Here is a 15,473-nt window from a genome sequence, read left to right as displayed (position 1 = left end):
CAAACACACTGAAGGATTTTATGCACATTTCCATATTGTATCCTCTTAATAACCTAATGTTAAGTAGACTGTGTGATTTGTTACCCAAACATGGCTGCATTTTAGAATAAAAGGGAACACTGTTAATATTACCAGAAAAACAGAGGTAAGCTAGAAACTTCCTGGGTAGAATAACATATATAGGCATCCTACCTACATGGGATATAAAATTTTAGTCTTAAGGAAGTAAAGAGTTTTTCCCAAGAGGCTGAATGTTAACTCAAAGTAGTCTGAGTCTAAACTCACATGTAGGTTCTTATTCAAGACAATGTTGCTTCCTTGGTACAGTAAAGCAAATATATATATATATAAATATATATATATATATATATATTTATATATATATTTATATTTTATTTTATTATTATTATTTTTTAATGTTTATTTTTGACAGAAGGAGAGAAACAGAGTATAAGCGGGGGAGGGGCAGAGAGAGAGGGAGACACAGAATCCGAACCAGGCTCTAGGCTCTGAGCTGTCAGCACAGAGACTGACGCGGGGCTTGAACTCACAGACGGTGAGATCATGACCTGAGCCAAAGTAGGACGCTCAACCAACTGAGCCACCCAGGCGCACCTATTATATTTTAATTTAAAAGCGTATATTTTTAAATTTATTTATTTATTTTCATTTATTTTTTTAATTTACATCCAAGTTAATTAGCATATAGCACAATAATGATTTCAGTAGAATCCAGTGATTCATCCCCTATGTATAAGACCCAGGGAGGGGCTTAATGCCCCTTGCCCATTTAGCTCATCCTCCCCACCCATAACCCCTCCAGTGACCCTCAGTGTTTGTTCTCTATATTTAAGAGTCTCTTATGTTTTGCCCCCCTGTTTTTATATTATTTTTGCTTCCCTTTCCATATGTTAATCTGTTTATTTTTTGAGTTAGGTGGAAAATTCTAAACTCTCCCCCAAGATCTAGGCCCCAAATGTATATGCATGTTATGTCAGCTATTCAATCAAACACATCCAGGTACTGCTAGGGTGGGGTTTTGTGACCTTAAGATAAGAAGATTATGCTGGGTGAGGCTGACATAAAGGGTGAGACCTTCGAAAGCAGAGTATTTCCTCCAGCTGGTCCTATTGAAGACCTTACAGATAAATACTTATGCTGGCTTAGAAGAAAGCAAACAGTGTTGCTGTGAACTGCTTTTAGAGGCTGTTTGGCAAGGAGCTTTGGGCAGCTTTAGAAATTGAGATTTGTCCCTGGTTAAAAGCTAAAGAAAATGTTACCTCAGTATTACAATCAGAAGGAAGTTAATTCTGCCAACAACTTGAATGAGCTTGGAGTAGGTCATTGAGTCTCATATGAGCTGTGTTATAGCAACACCTTGATTGTAATCTTTTGAAACTCTGAGCAGAGAATCCAGGTACACCATTACTGAACTTCTGTCCTATGAAAATACTATGAGGTAACAAATTTATTGTGTTTTCTGCTGCTAAGTTTATAGTAATTTGTTACATGGTAAAAGAGAGCCAACATGATCTGTAAAAAAACTGAATAAATGAATGACAGAATACCTGTCATTATGCATAAAACGACATATTTTATTTGAAGGTAAATATTAATTTATAATTGGTGTATGATTCACAAAATTACCATCCAAAGGCTAGTCTTCAACGTAGAGTATTCTGTTCCCGGGATATTTAGTATATGCCTTCAAAAATGCACAAAGTAGAGGAGAGAGTGAAAGCCATTTACTGGCTAATTCAAGGGCAAAGCACTTTAATATAGATTGGAGATGGAGGTTAAATATTATCTTTTTTGAGGGGCTTGGGTCAAATGGCTGTCTCTAAAATTGGCTTTATTCTGCAATCCCACTTGAATTTGTAAGCAGTAAAATTAATGAAAGGAATCTCAGACAATGTCTACATTCTGACCTTTCTTATTTTGAAGAGTTTAATTCATGTTCCTTCTAATATCTTACACATCAAATGTCACTGCACCCAAAATAGCATGGTAAGAGTCACCTCATTCTACAAAGAATGTATAAGCCTCTATTATACTTATTAACATTTTATTCCTAAAATCATTGTCAGCATACTATTTTCAAACTCTTCTCTCTTTTCATGACCCTATTTTATATACATTTTTCTGAACTCCAGGGCCTTCTTTTTTGTCATTTTAATTTTCAATTTCTATTCAAATTTTAATTATAATCAGCACCATTATTTCAAGGCAGCAAATGTCAAAATTGTATTTGAGTCTCTGGATAGCTTAAGAAAGTGTAGTTATTTTCTTTAAAATTACCTAAAGCAAGAAGAGGTGTGACCTCTTGTAGATGTATATGCTGAGTACTTTGTAACATGATCCTGAATAATAGATGTAAAATACACAGAGTCAAATGGAAGATACGCCTATTTGAGTGAGAAAGTATACTTTGCAATATTTGCTTGGTGATCTTATGTGCTAGCTATTCACAAATAAAGATTCCAATCCATGAACATAACTAATATTTTAAATAACACATTCTGTTTTTAATATACATGCAGTAGTACATAAGGATAAAACATTTAAATTGCTACAACAGATGCTTGTTTATATGTATTTAGTACCATTATAAAAAGAGCCTGGAGAATACACAACTGAAGGTTCTCATATATATGCCCAGTGCTGAGGGAAATGGATTTTATTTCTGGTAATTTAAGGCATCTAATCGCTATCATTAAATAAATAAGGATTCATTACAGGAACAAGAGGAAATGTGAACACAGTGCAACTTGGAAATAAAGGTGATCTAGAACCTGAATTTCTATGCCCATCTTATTTGAGCACAATTTATTTGGGAGGTTTATGACCTGTGACTATTTCTCAATTTAATACAACTGACCATTGCAGGGTAGGTGTCAGCCACTTGCATACTTGAGAGGAGAGGGGTTTAGTGGCAGAGAGGAAGGGGCCCTGCATATTAAAATTATGCACAGATGCACTTAAACTTGAAGGTACCAACTGCTTTACTAGAAGAGGAGATCATTCACAGAAATGGCTTAGCGGACTGAGAGATGGGAAACCACCAGGAAGCCATTGTGATACACAACCATAACAAATATCAATCCTGAGAAGTAGAAAACAGTTAGGTAGCTGATCTTATAGTAATATTCAATGGCTTCTTCAGTTCTGAATAGCTTCCTGTTGCTTTATTCTGGTAGAAATAGTAAAGGCTTTGGATTTGGACAAGTGTGAGATAAATGTCAGCTCCATCCTCAGTAAAGAAAACTTCAGCTGATACATTTAATAAGAGAAGAAGATTCAGCTTGTCTCAGGACAGGTATATGACAAATGCTAAGATTGTCCAGAAAATTGAAAATTAGTCTGGCAGTTTACTTGAATGGATCACTCTAGAATTTTAGGAAATGTAGAGTGTGTCCAAAGAAAGTTAATGGGGAAAAATGTATAAGAAAGTGAGTTACAAAAAAATGATCCAACGATAAGCAAATTAACAGTTTTGACCAATGTTTCCTTTAGCATTTTTGTCATGTTGGAATATGGAGTCAGTTCATGGTCTGAAGACCTGGTAATACCTTCTGAGGGAGACCTGCATATAGGAACCAAATCAAGGCAATGAAATGATTTACTAGTAGTTGGGATATATTAAGTATTCATGAATATTGAGAGAACAAATGAGTAAGTAGATGGGTGAACTGACAGATGAATGAATGGCAGCTTTGGCCCCAAATCCCATTTGTAGAATTTTAATGCATTAGAGTGGTAGCGGCTTGTAGGGAGAATTGCATTTTCCTACTCTATTTAAGGCTGTGCTCCAGTCTCAAGAAAAACTTAAAGCTGATTTCTTCATAAGCTACCAGTGCACACACCTGATTCTTAGATTCTCACTTTTCTCTGCCTTTATCTAAATATTTCCTTTACGTGTAGAGTTGTTTCCTCTTTTGCTTGTGTGTGCGCTCTCTCTCTTTTCTGGAATACAGATGTTTTCCAGAGAACGTGCAAATTACTTGGCTGATAAAAGGTTAAAGCTTCTCTGAAGTAACTATCTAAATGGAGAAAAGTTGAGATTAAACAAATCCTTTGACATAAAAAAATGAAAAATGGGTAACATAGAGATTGTTGGCTGCAATAAAATTGAAAGTGATTGAAGCAAAAGTCATCTGACTTCAAAAGAATTTTATGTGAACTGAAATATAAGAGAAAGAGAAAGAGAGAGAGAAAACAGCTTATTTTTTTGTTTTTCTCCTGTGGTCAAAAGAAAGATCTCCTACATTCCTGTAGAACAAAAAAGATACGTCAGATATTATTCAGTGAGATTGCAGGAATAGGCAGAGGAAACAATATGGTCATTATCTGGGACAGGAGATTGTCCCAGGTCTCATCTGACTTTGGCTTCTCCTTGCAATCAGTTTGAGAGAGCAAGAACTAGAAGTAGCAGGAACTCAGGGGAAAAAAAATAAAAAAAAATAAAAACCTTAAGAATCGTGTTACCATCACATCAAAAGCTATAGCTGTTGCATCAAAAATATGTCCAAATGATTTGAAATAGACAACCTGTTTTTGTGGTTTGACTTAGCCATGTCCAAGCTGAGTCACTTTGGACAAGCCACTTAGCCTCTTTGAAACCCTTCCATGTGTGATTTTGGAAGGAAAGCATCACCAAAGAAATGAGCCACAGCACCCTGTGCCTTCTTTGTACACTGCTCAGCAGTTTGTTCAAATTAAACCCAGAATGTCATCAGCTCTGGTGACAAATGAGGATGGAAATTCCATCATTCTAGCAGCCCAGAGAATGGAAAAGACAAAAGCAGCCCTCATCTAAACCTGAACCTGCTCGTATGTAAAACAAGGACTGTCATTGTTTTGCTTTGCTTATTGAACAAATTATAAATAAAAAAATATAAAATGAAGCTCAAAAATAAAATTTTATAGCAAACTATAAAATGGGTGTTAATGTCTCATATTGCAATCATGATTGTTTAATAATAAACATAAAACTTAGAGACAGTGATTACAGCGTCTTTAGACAAGATCTAGACACAATTGTGTTTAAATATAAGGTGCATCACTTTTTAGCTGCGTCACCTGTGAGAAGTAGTGGTTCATTTTCAGAAATACCAAATAAAAGCTGTGCTGTCTAGTTAATAATAGGTTTACAACCTGCTGGAAATATGTATGAATCCCTCCACCCTGCACAATGGAGTCCCAAACCCTTAGACACTTCACTTCCTGGTTCTTCGCCTCTCCATTTCACGTGCTTATTTTTTGCGGGCTTTGCAATGAGCATGCACCAAAGAACTGAAGTCTCTGTGTCACCTCCATGAATATATATTTGTTCAAATCAGACTACTTTTTGGCCTTACATGGGCATAGATGACTTCTGTGTGAGGCTGTAACCTCTGTAGTACTGAGCCAATGAAGAATCAAGGGAGGGACTTCACTCTAGGAGATAAACTGCCTGTTGTAACCACCCCCAGTGCGCATGTCCATCAGATACCCGCTTTTGCAAGAATGTTGATTAAAGCCTCACTCACTGTGCTCTGAGTCTCCGTGTCCCTCCTTTGATTGGGTCAGTGGGCTTGTTTCTCACATCACTGTAGACAACTTACTTTACCTTTCTGAATCTTCATCATCAACTTCCTCCTCTGGTTGTCCTTTCCTAATATTCAGTGAGTTTTAAATACTAAGTTTGATAATAAAAGTCAAACATTCAGCAAAAACCTCAGAATATGGTGGTTCCCTTCCTCCTCTATTGTTCTAGTTTATTAAAACATAATTTCAGTGTTGTCTCTAGAGTTAGTATTCTTTGTGGTGGTATTTTGAGACAGTGCATTTCCTTCCATTTGTCTCTGGTGGCCAGTTGTCTTCACTAAGACAGTTAGTGTTGTCTTTTTGTTCCACTGGATGGCTCTCATGTTCCATATTCATCATTTGGAATATATGAATACTCCTTGATGATAATTCAGATTGTGGTACTTCTTCCAAATGAAAATTAGAAATCTGAACATGGTGAATATGATACTACTCTAGGAAAATTGAATAGGTATTCTTGTTCAGATGATAAACCAGACATATTTTTCTAATCATCCCTTCATTCATTTCTTTATCTGTGGCTATATCATACATCCAGGGCTTGTCTGTTAGGCAGTATTACAAGATGCTAGAGTGCATTGCTGAGATCCACCTTTAGGACTGAGGCACCAATTCTAGAAGCTAGAATTCTTGGCTGCTGAGTACCATAGCAGAGTACTTCTCCAGTAATTGCCCTCAAAAGAAGGAAGTGCTTCACCTTAAGTTTACCCCTTTCCCTGGGGCAGTTCACTTTTACTGGGGGCAGCTTGTTTTCATTTATTGCAAGGATATCAGGGCCAATTTTCTTCTTCAACCTGGGGCATTTCTGAAAGGCCATCCAAGCAGTTACAGTGAGTAACCCCCAGTAGAATTTTCTGTGCCTTATTTTTATTTTCTATAAAATAGGATGGTATTACTACCTACCTCTTAGAATTTTTAAGAAAACTATATTCATTATATATCTCACGTGCCTAAAATAGTGCTTAGAACATAGAAAGTACTCAAGAAATGTTAGCTATAGATCAGTTAATTTGCATTATTTGGTGAATAGCTGAAGAGGCCATTTGATAAAGCTTAACATTTTTATGATCATCTCAACTGTTATATATATATATATATATATATATATATATATATATATATAATATAAATTTATATATAATTTATATATAATATATATTATATATTATTATATTATTTATTAGATATATTTATATTCATATTCATATTTATAGAAATATTTATATTTATATATTATTTATAATATTATTATATTATATAATATAATATATAATATATATATAAAACCCCTCCAGTAACCCTATGTTTGTTCTCCATATTTAAGTCTCTTACATTTTGTCCCCCTCCCTGCTTTTATGTTAGTTTTGCTTCCCTTCCCTATGTTCATCTTTTTTGTCTCTTAAAGTCCTCCTATGAGTGAAGTCGTATGATATTTGTCTTTCTCTGACTGACTCATTTCACTTAGCATAATACCCTCTAGTTCCATCCACGTAGTTCCAAATAGCAAGATTTTATTCTTTTTGACTACCAAGTAATACTCCATTACTTGGGGTGTGTGTGTGTGTATGTATATATATATATATATATATATTATATATACATATATATATATATATATATATGTGTGTGTGTGTGTGTGTGTGTATATATGTATATATATATATATATATATATATATATATATATATAAAATATATATATACACGTATATATATTCCACATCTTCTTTTTCCATTCATCCACTGATGGACATTTGGGCTCTTTCCCTAGTTTGGCTATTGTTGATAGTGCTGCTATAAACATTGGGGTGCATGTGCCCCTTTGAAACAATATACCCATATCCCTTGGATAAATACCTAGTGTGCAATTGCTGGGTTGTAGGGTAGTTCTATTTTTAATTTTTTAAGGAACCTCCATACTGTTTTCCAGAGTGGCTGCACCAGTTTGCATTCCCACCAGCAGTGCAAAAGAGATCCTCTTTCTCCACATCCTCGCCAACATCTGTTGTTGCCTGAATTGTTAATGTTAGTTATTCTGACAGATGTGAGGTGGTGTCTCATTGTGGTTTTGATTTGTATTTCCTGGGTGATGAGTGATGTTGAGTACTTTTTCATGTGACTGTCGGCCATCTGACTGTCTCCTTTGGAGGAGTGTCTATTCATGTCTTTTGCCCATTTCTTCCCTGGATTTTTTGTTTTTTGGGTATTGAGTTTGATAAGTTCTTTATAGATTCTGGATACTAACCTTTTATCTGATATGTCATTTGCAAATATCTTCTCCCATTCTGTTGGTTGCCTTTTAGTTTTGCTGGTTGTTTCCTTTGCTGTACAGAAGCTTTTTATTTTGATGGGGTCCCAATAGTTCATGTTTGCTTTTGTTTCCCTTGCCTCCAAAGACATGTTGTGTAAGAAGTTGCTGCGGCCAAGGTCAAAGAGGTTGTTGCCTTTTTTTTTCTTCTAGGATTTTGATGGATTCTTCTCTGACATTTAGGTCTTTCATCCATTTTGGGTTTATTTTTGTGTATTCACCTTAACTGTTATTAAAGTGATGTGATTACCATTCATATTGCTCTTCTTTAGTAAGAAAATAAATGGCAGAATTGAAGGAGTTGTTACTCATCAGAAACCTCTTTTTCATTAATAGAATTACCTTGTAATGATAGCTTTTTGGTTCATTTCAAATCAACTTATGACTCTGTGTATGTTCTCTTGTTAGTTTCCTCAAATTTGTCTCACATTTCTCTCAGTAAGAAGATGACATGTGTAGATGTAGTAACTGGCAATGTTCTCAGTGCCATCCAAGGAGAAACACTGCAGTATATGGGGAAATAGAGTGAGTTGTCTGTGCTATGAGCAAGACAAACTCAGATTGAATTCTCACCTCCTGGGCAGACCCCCGTGAACCTCAGGGGAAGTGAGAGGAGATGTCATTAAAGACTGCCTCTGAGCCTGTCTACATATTTCACTGTTGTGGTATTCCTATATATATATATATATATATATATATATAACTAAAACTTTATTTTTTTCTTGTTCTGATGTGTTGGGGTTTGAGATTTTTTACTAAAGCCTATGTAATTTTTGTAGGACTTCCTTGTGTTACACATCCATTTCCCTAAATCCTATAATAGACATGAGAAACAAAATATTTTCCACATAATTAGGAAGATACATTTAATTTGAAATGTGGTTGGGTCACATATTTTATTTACAGTGACTGGCAGCATCAAGGCTTTGAGCATCATAAAAATGCAAATAGAATGAGAAATGCTTAGGGATGTGTGGCACGCATATGGGAACAACTAGCCTTGAAAATAACACTTTTTACCATCTAAAAAACACCATTGCTTATCCATGTGAGTGGTTCACGGGTAATTACTGATCAATCAGGCCCATTTCACATTTATTAACTAAGTTGATTGCCTATGAAAGGGACCATTTTAAAACCATACAGAGATATTCTATAACTTAAGAAATAGAAGTTGGTATGAGGGAAATAGAAAATAATAATAGGGAAATATTTGTTCCCCAACTTTATTGAGAAATAATTAACATATAAGTTTAAAGCATATAATATGTTGATTTGATACATATTATGTATTACAAATGGCTACTGTCATAGAAATAAGAGAATTTTCTGCATAATTTCTGAAACTGAATGCAACATACAATAAATGTGATAAGTATCTACGCTATTATGGGTAAATAATTGGTCCTTACTGTTGAAACGCTCAAAAATTTGGTTCAATAATTATTAAATGAATTACTCTTTAAACATAGCTGGCATCTTGTGAATTAAGCCTATTCTGCTATTTAGTCTTTATATTATTAATAATATTACTTATTATCATTATGTTAATCATCACTGTTATCATCGTCATCATTCTCGGTACACAGTAACAGAATATACCACTGTTGTTTTGAGTACTAAATTAGGTATACTTGGAGGTTCTGATTATGACAGTTAAATGCAAAAAGTTTCTAGAGCATGATCTATCTTGATCTATCTTGGAAAGTTGTTCACTGTGACAATACAATGGTTAAGGCTATTGGCTATCAAACAAGTAGTAACATGCAAATTAAAACAGTTTAAGTTTGATGAGAAAAGAAAGTATAATCTATGTAATTTAATTGGTCTATTAGGAATCTGGACTTCCTAATGTTCATAGCCCTACCAACTTCTCTCCAAATGTTAGGTACTAGAGCAAGATGGCAACTTGAAATAAACAGTCTAGAAAAGTAATATTTAGAGTTTTGAAGATGACCATTCAGGTAGTATGATTTCTGCACCATGCTCTTACTTCTTTCAAGATATTTGGACAAGGGAAGAATCACACGATCTCTTGTCAACAGAGTGAAAACACCCATAGATTTAAGCGGCATGCTCTGGATCCCATCTAATTTGAGGGGCAATATCTCTTGTGCACTTGTTTTTTCCTGTCCTTACTGACCTCTAATTTTTAGTTCGTGGCTGATGTAATTAATGTCTTGACTCTGGATATGGTTATTCCATGCTGAATTACCCTCCCTTTGTCTCCTGCTTAGCTATGGAAACCTATCACCTATCACCTACCCCTACCACCTTTGCTCTGTATTCTACTAGTTCCTGGAGCCCTCATCTGTCTAGGCTTTGCTGGCTCCAAATGCAACATCCACACCAAAGGAGAATGCAGGGAGCCTGCAGACTTTGTATACTTGGCTTCTCTGAACTTCAGCTAAATCATCTACAAAATGGCTATAATATGTTTTTCCTTCTAGAGTAGAGGAAAATGTTAAATAATAGTTAATAATAACATCTGAAAGCACTCTTTGCTGAACTGTTACATAGTTAAAAATCATTAAATATATTTATAATTTTAATGAAAACAATATAATGCCAAAGAAGATGAAGAGGGGTCCCTGTTATTTATAGTTTAATATTTTAAAAAGAAACACATGCAGATGAGAATAGACTTTGCGTGATCTGAGTTCACCTTACCTGTTTCATTCTGTGTGCCCTTTGGCCTTGTGTTTCCTCTCTTGGTGTGTCTCAGTATCCTTTAACATTGACTCTGGTAAACTATCTCTGAAGTACTGATACCTATTTTAGTTAAAGGAAGTTCAGGACAGGGGGATTTTTCTGCCTTGCAAAATTTCAACATCATCTTAATTGTTTGGTAAAACAATAGCAACAGCAATAGAACAGTAACATAAAGTCTCTCATTAAAAAAAAAAAAAAAAAAAAAAAACACTTGTACAGGATATAATCAAGGTTCAAGATATTATACTATTCAGCCTTAGGTCTCCAGTTCATGTTTATGGTTCCATCTGACCTAGAAGTTCTATCAATCAGGGAGTACCCGATTCTGTATTCAAACTTCTAGTTCCTCACAAAGTATGACATTCCAAAGACTAGAAGTGGAAACTATCCACACAAATATTTATGAGACACAGAACTAAGTGTCATAGTCCTGTCACTACCATGATGTTAAGATTTATATTACTTATTTCTTCTCCTTGTGCCCTGATCTTCACATCTATGTTGAACCTAGAACCAGGAAATCCTAATAAATGTGTTTTACACATTTATTACATTACAAATCCTAATAGATGTGTTTTATGAGAAATATATTGTGAACTCCAATTCAAATAAGATTTTTCTACTCTGATAACTAACAGACTGTGATGTACAACAGTGAATTTAGTATTGAATTCTGGCTAATTAGAACTAACAGCTGACTAAATAGGTATCAATTGTTGTATCTTCTATTGGCTAGAATTTCCACTAAGACATTACATCTCTGTGAATAAACAAATCTGTAAGTCCCTTGCTAACTAGGAGATGCTCAATAATGTGCTGGGCTTGGTGAGGATAAACAGATTTATACAATAGATTGGATACCTCTAGGAGCATTCAGTAAAGCTGCCTAGTTAAGAATATTATCTCTGAATCTCAGCCTCATCTCTTACTTGTTCTGTGACCTTGAACTAGGTATTTAACTTCTAAAATTTAAATCTTCCATTTGTGAAATTGAAATTATGTTAGTAGAATCTAATGAAATATTGTATGTTATTTTAGTACAGCAATTTGAGTCACACGTGATCACTCATAATGCATCCTAGTTATTAACATTATAGTTACTAATAATCTCCTGGCTTGAAATTATATACTTGTTTACAAATTGAGATGTTCTTACTCACACCATTGGTTTTATATGATTTTCAAAGTGGTTCTCTGAGGGTGACTTTGTTATGCTGATGAATTCACAAAAAATAAAGACCATCATGATCATTAATGTAGGCAATGGCAAGATAAACACGGGACCCAAGTCTAAGATCATTTTTCTATTACATATCACATCAATTTTAAAAATATTGGGAGCATATGCTTCTCCACCACTTACATTTCTTAAGATCATCAAAATGAGTTATAATTTGTCTACAGCTGTCCTGAAAAAGCCTTCTTTGGCCTTTGTTCATCAGTACCTATTCTACTTAGTATTTTTTTCTTGAGAACTTAGCAAAGAATCAGCAGTATCTTTACAAAACATCAAATGAGGGGACAGAACAATGAGGTTCTAGAGACTGCCGAAGACACTGCACTGAGATGCTGGGGAGTAGCAAAGGTTGAACGATAAGCAGTGGTATAAGTAATGGATTGCTAAGTTATAACAGGGAAATCTGCTCTCTCAGATTATAAAACCTCAGGGCAAAAGGAGGTTATGGAAGAAGAATTAGAATAAACCATGAAAATTCTTGCATACAGATTTATAAATTACTGAATTTTCTAGGTCATTGTTTCTAAAAATGGATTCCTTTGCTATCACTTGATAGCTGTGTGTGTGTGTGTGTGTGTGTGTGTGTGTGTGTGTGTGTGTGTAAATATAGTAAGGGAAGTAAGATTCTGTTGTCAAATAAGTTAAAAAATTTTGTGGGGGCGCCTGGGTGGCTCAGTCGGTTGAGCGTCCGACTTCGGCTCAGGTCACGATCTCGCGGTCCGTGAGTTCGAGCCCCGCGTCAGGCTCTGTGCTGAGTGCTCAGAGCCTGGAGCCTGTTTCAGATTCTGTGTCTCCCTCTCTCTCTGACCCTCCCCCGTTCATGCTCTGTCTCTCTCTGTCTCAAAAATAAATAAACGTTAAAAAAAATTTAAAAAAAAATTTTGTGTAAAACACAGTAAGCTAAGTGGCATTATTGAGAATTTAATATATCCCCCCTGCATTGTGAATTTCAAAGGAGAGGACATTTTGTTGCAGGAAGTGATTCTAAAATATATTATTCAGGAACATAATTTGTGGAGATGCTAGTATTGCTCAGAATATAATTTGAGGAACTGTACTCTGGTGGTCAAGGAATGATTATAGCATTTGCAATGAAATGCTTATGTATATTAGTCAAGTGTGGACGTAGTGGACAGAAATGGAAGATGATATAAGCCACCTTTCTACAGTCACTGTTTGCTTGTAATCTTGTTGGAACAGAGACTCCTGTTATGCCTATAACAAACTCAAACATGTCAGAGTTAAAACTGGAAGTAGCATATATGAGAGCATCAGTGTTCTGATTCTGCAAGGGCTTGATCTGCTTTGAGGAACTTGTCACAGTCTTTGTGCAAACTGGCTACCCAGGACAAGTAGTTCTTGCTTGTTCACTGAAAGAAAAAGCTGATTATTGATTTCAGACATTGAAATGTTTGATCAGCAATGGATGCTTGTGCTACTGTGTGTGTGTGTGTGTGTGTGTGTGTGAGAAAGGGACAGAGAGAAATTGAGAGAATACTTTTATTAGAATTACTTAAGGATATTACACATGCTTATATACGCATAACACACACAGCTTCTGCTACTCTTGGGAACACATAAGCCAACATACTCTCCAGTAGGGAAAAGTTCAAGGAAGACATCACAGCATAAGAGAGACAATATATCAGTTTCACTTTATCCTTCCCCTTAATGCACATCATGTCAAGGAGACACATTCACTTATGCAGCAAGGACAAAGGTCCCAAGAAGCCATCTTTGGAAACTTTCCCCATTCCTTCCTGCACTAGTGGATTTTTTGATGGGATATAGGAGGAGGGGTCAAACCTTGTTTCTTTCCCCAAATTCACTGTCTTTTATGTTCTTACAAAGTCATGGTAATCTGAGAATAGTAATCGGGAACACTATGAGTGTAGAAAATAACTATTTTCATGTAATTCCGTGTTTAGCTTTCAACAAAAAGAGCAAGTATGAAAAGATAAGAAGAGAAAGAAAAGATCTCTCAAGTCTCAGCTTCATAAGAATAAGCATCTCACATATAGATTACAAACGTGCTAGAATGAGTGCTCAAGAATGCTAACTTAACAATGCCAGGTTCCTGTTTCAGTGATTCAGGATAAAATCCCAAATTCCTACTCATGACCCATGAATCCTTTCCTCACCTTTCTTGTATCTGCTTGGATAGTCCTCTCTTGCCATTCCCAACTGATCCTATATCATGATTTCAAGCTATTTTTCATTACACTTTACTTTCATTGGCTTCCTATTCAATCGGACTGGTCTTATCTGTCCACATTTTCTAGTCAGCCTGAACTACTTAGAAGTGCACTTCCCGATATACTAATACCCTCCTGTTACTCTTGCTTAGCAAACTTCTGTTCATGTGTCATGAGCATCCCAGGATGGAAATAATTTCTATGACTGTGTCATATGCCTCCCTGATTCACTGTCCTATAATGCAATTGACTCTTACTGTAAGCAGGGGTACGTTGTAAGCACATTTAGAGAGTAGACTTTTTTATTTTAGAATCTCTTGTATTTTGCTTATATCTACAAATATGGAACCTTGGGAAATATTTACAGAACTAATTAATCATTATCTGTTTATATGACAGAGAGATATGCCCAACCAGTATTCCTATAATGTATCCATTTTTTTTCTATTTTCCCATGTATGTAAATACATTATTTTCCTGAGAAAATTATAATATCTTATTTTTTTTCATGAGTAACATTTCCTGTTATAAATATGAGGTAGAAGAAGCGATTCTGCAGACTTTTATTTAACCCAATAATGTTAAAATGCCCACTAGGGAAATACTTTTGAAATCTAAGTAATGCATAAATATTTTCACTACAGATCAGTTCTTTTCTAATTTCCTGATTTTTACTCAAACCAAGTGGATTTTGATAATAGAGATGTGAAATTAGTTTTAAGCTAGGATATGAACTAAATAAATAAAGACATGAAAAAGAGAAAATGCATAAAGTTTGGGATGTGAAGCAGAAATCAGGGTTGCTATGCAGAAATTCCATCCAGATTACATTCTCTCCTTTGCATCATATTCAGAAAGTCCATAAATCACTCTAAATGCTGACAATAATGCTGTTTCTGGCCAGTGGAAATGGCAGTCATTAAATAACTGTGTCATTCAGCAATGTGTTCTAACATGTATTTTTTATTATAATTATGAATAGGTCCCATACCATCAAATTAAGCAGTCAGTAAATCCCTAAGAATGCTAGATGGAAAATTAGATTTACAATTATGGCCCCAACAGTGAACAGTATTTTTCAAAGTTAAGTAAAAATTGCTTGAGGTTGAGAAATGCTTTCTCAGCAGGTAAAATTAGAGTTTGGTGATAAAAATACAATCTGTTTTATACATCTATCTACACTAAAAGTGTAAAATTTATATAGATATATAATATTGCTGAAACAGAGACAGGCTTTACTTTACAAACAAGTAATAGGCACATAATTTAAATTTGTCAATAAATATGGTATTATTTTATTAGTAACAACAAGATTCATCCTCTTTGATTAAGGAAATAATTGAGAAAGCATATTTTATGCCAGACCTTGTGTCTGGTGATTTTAGATGTGTGATCTTCTTGAATACTTTTGAAAGCCCAGAAATGTGGATCTAACA

The sequence above is a fragment of the Panthera onca genome, chromosome E2 (assembly GCF_046562875.1).
Source record: "Panthera onca isolate mPanOnc1 chromosome E2, mPanOnc1 haplotype 2, whole genome shotgun sequence".
Classification (NCBI taxonomy): Eukaryota; Metazoa; Chordata; class Mammalia; order Carnivora; family Felidae; genus Panthera; species Panthera onca.
This window is presented reverse-complemented; position numbering follows the sequence as displayed.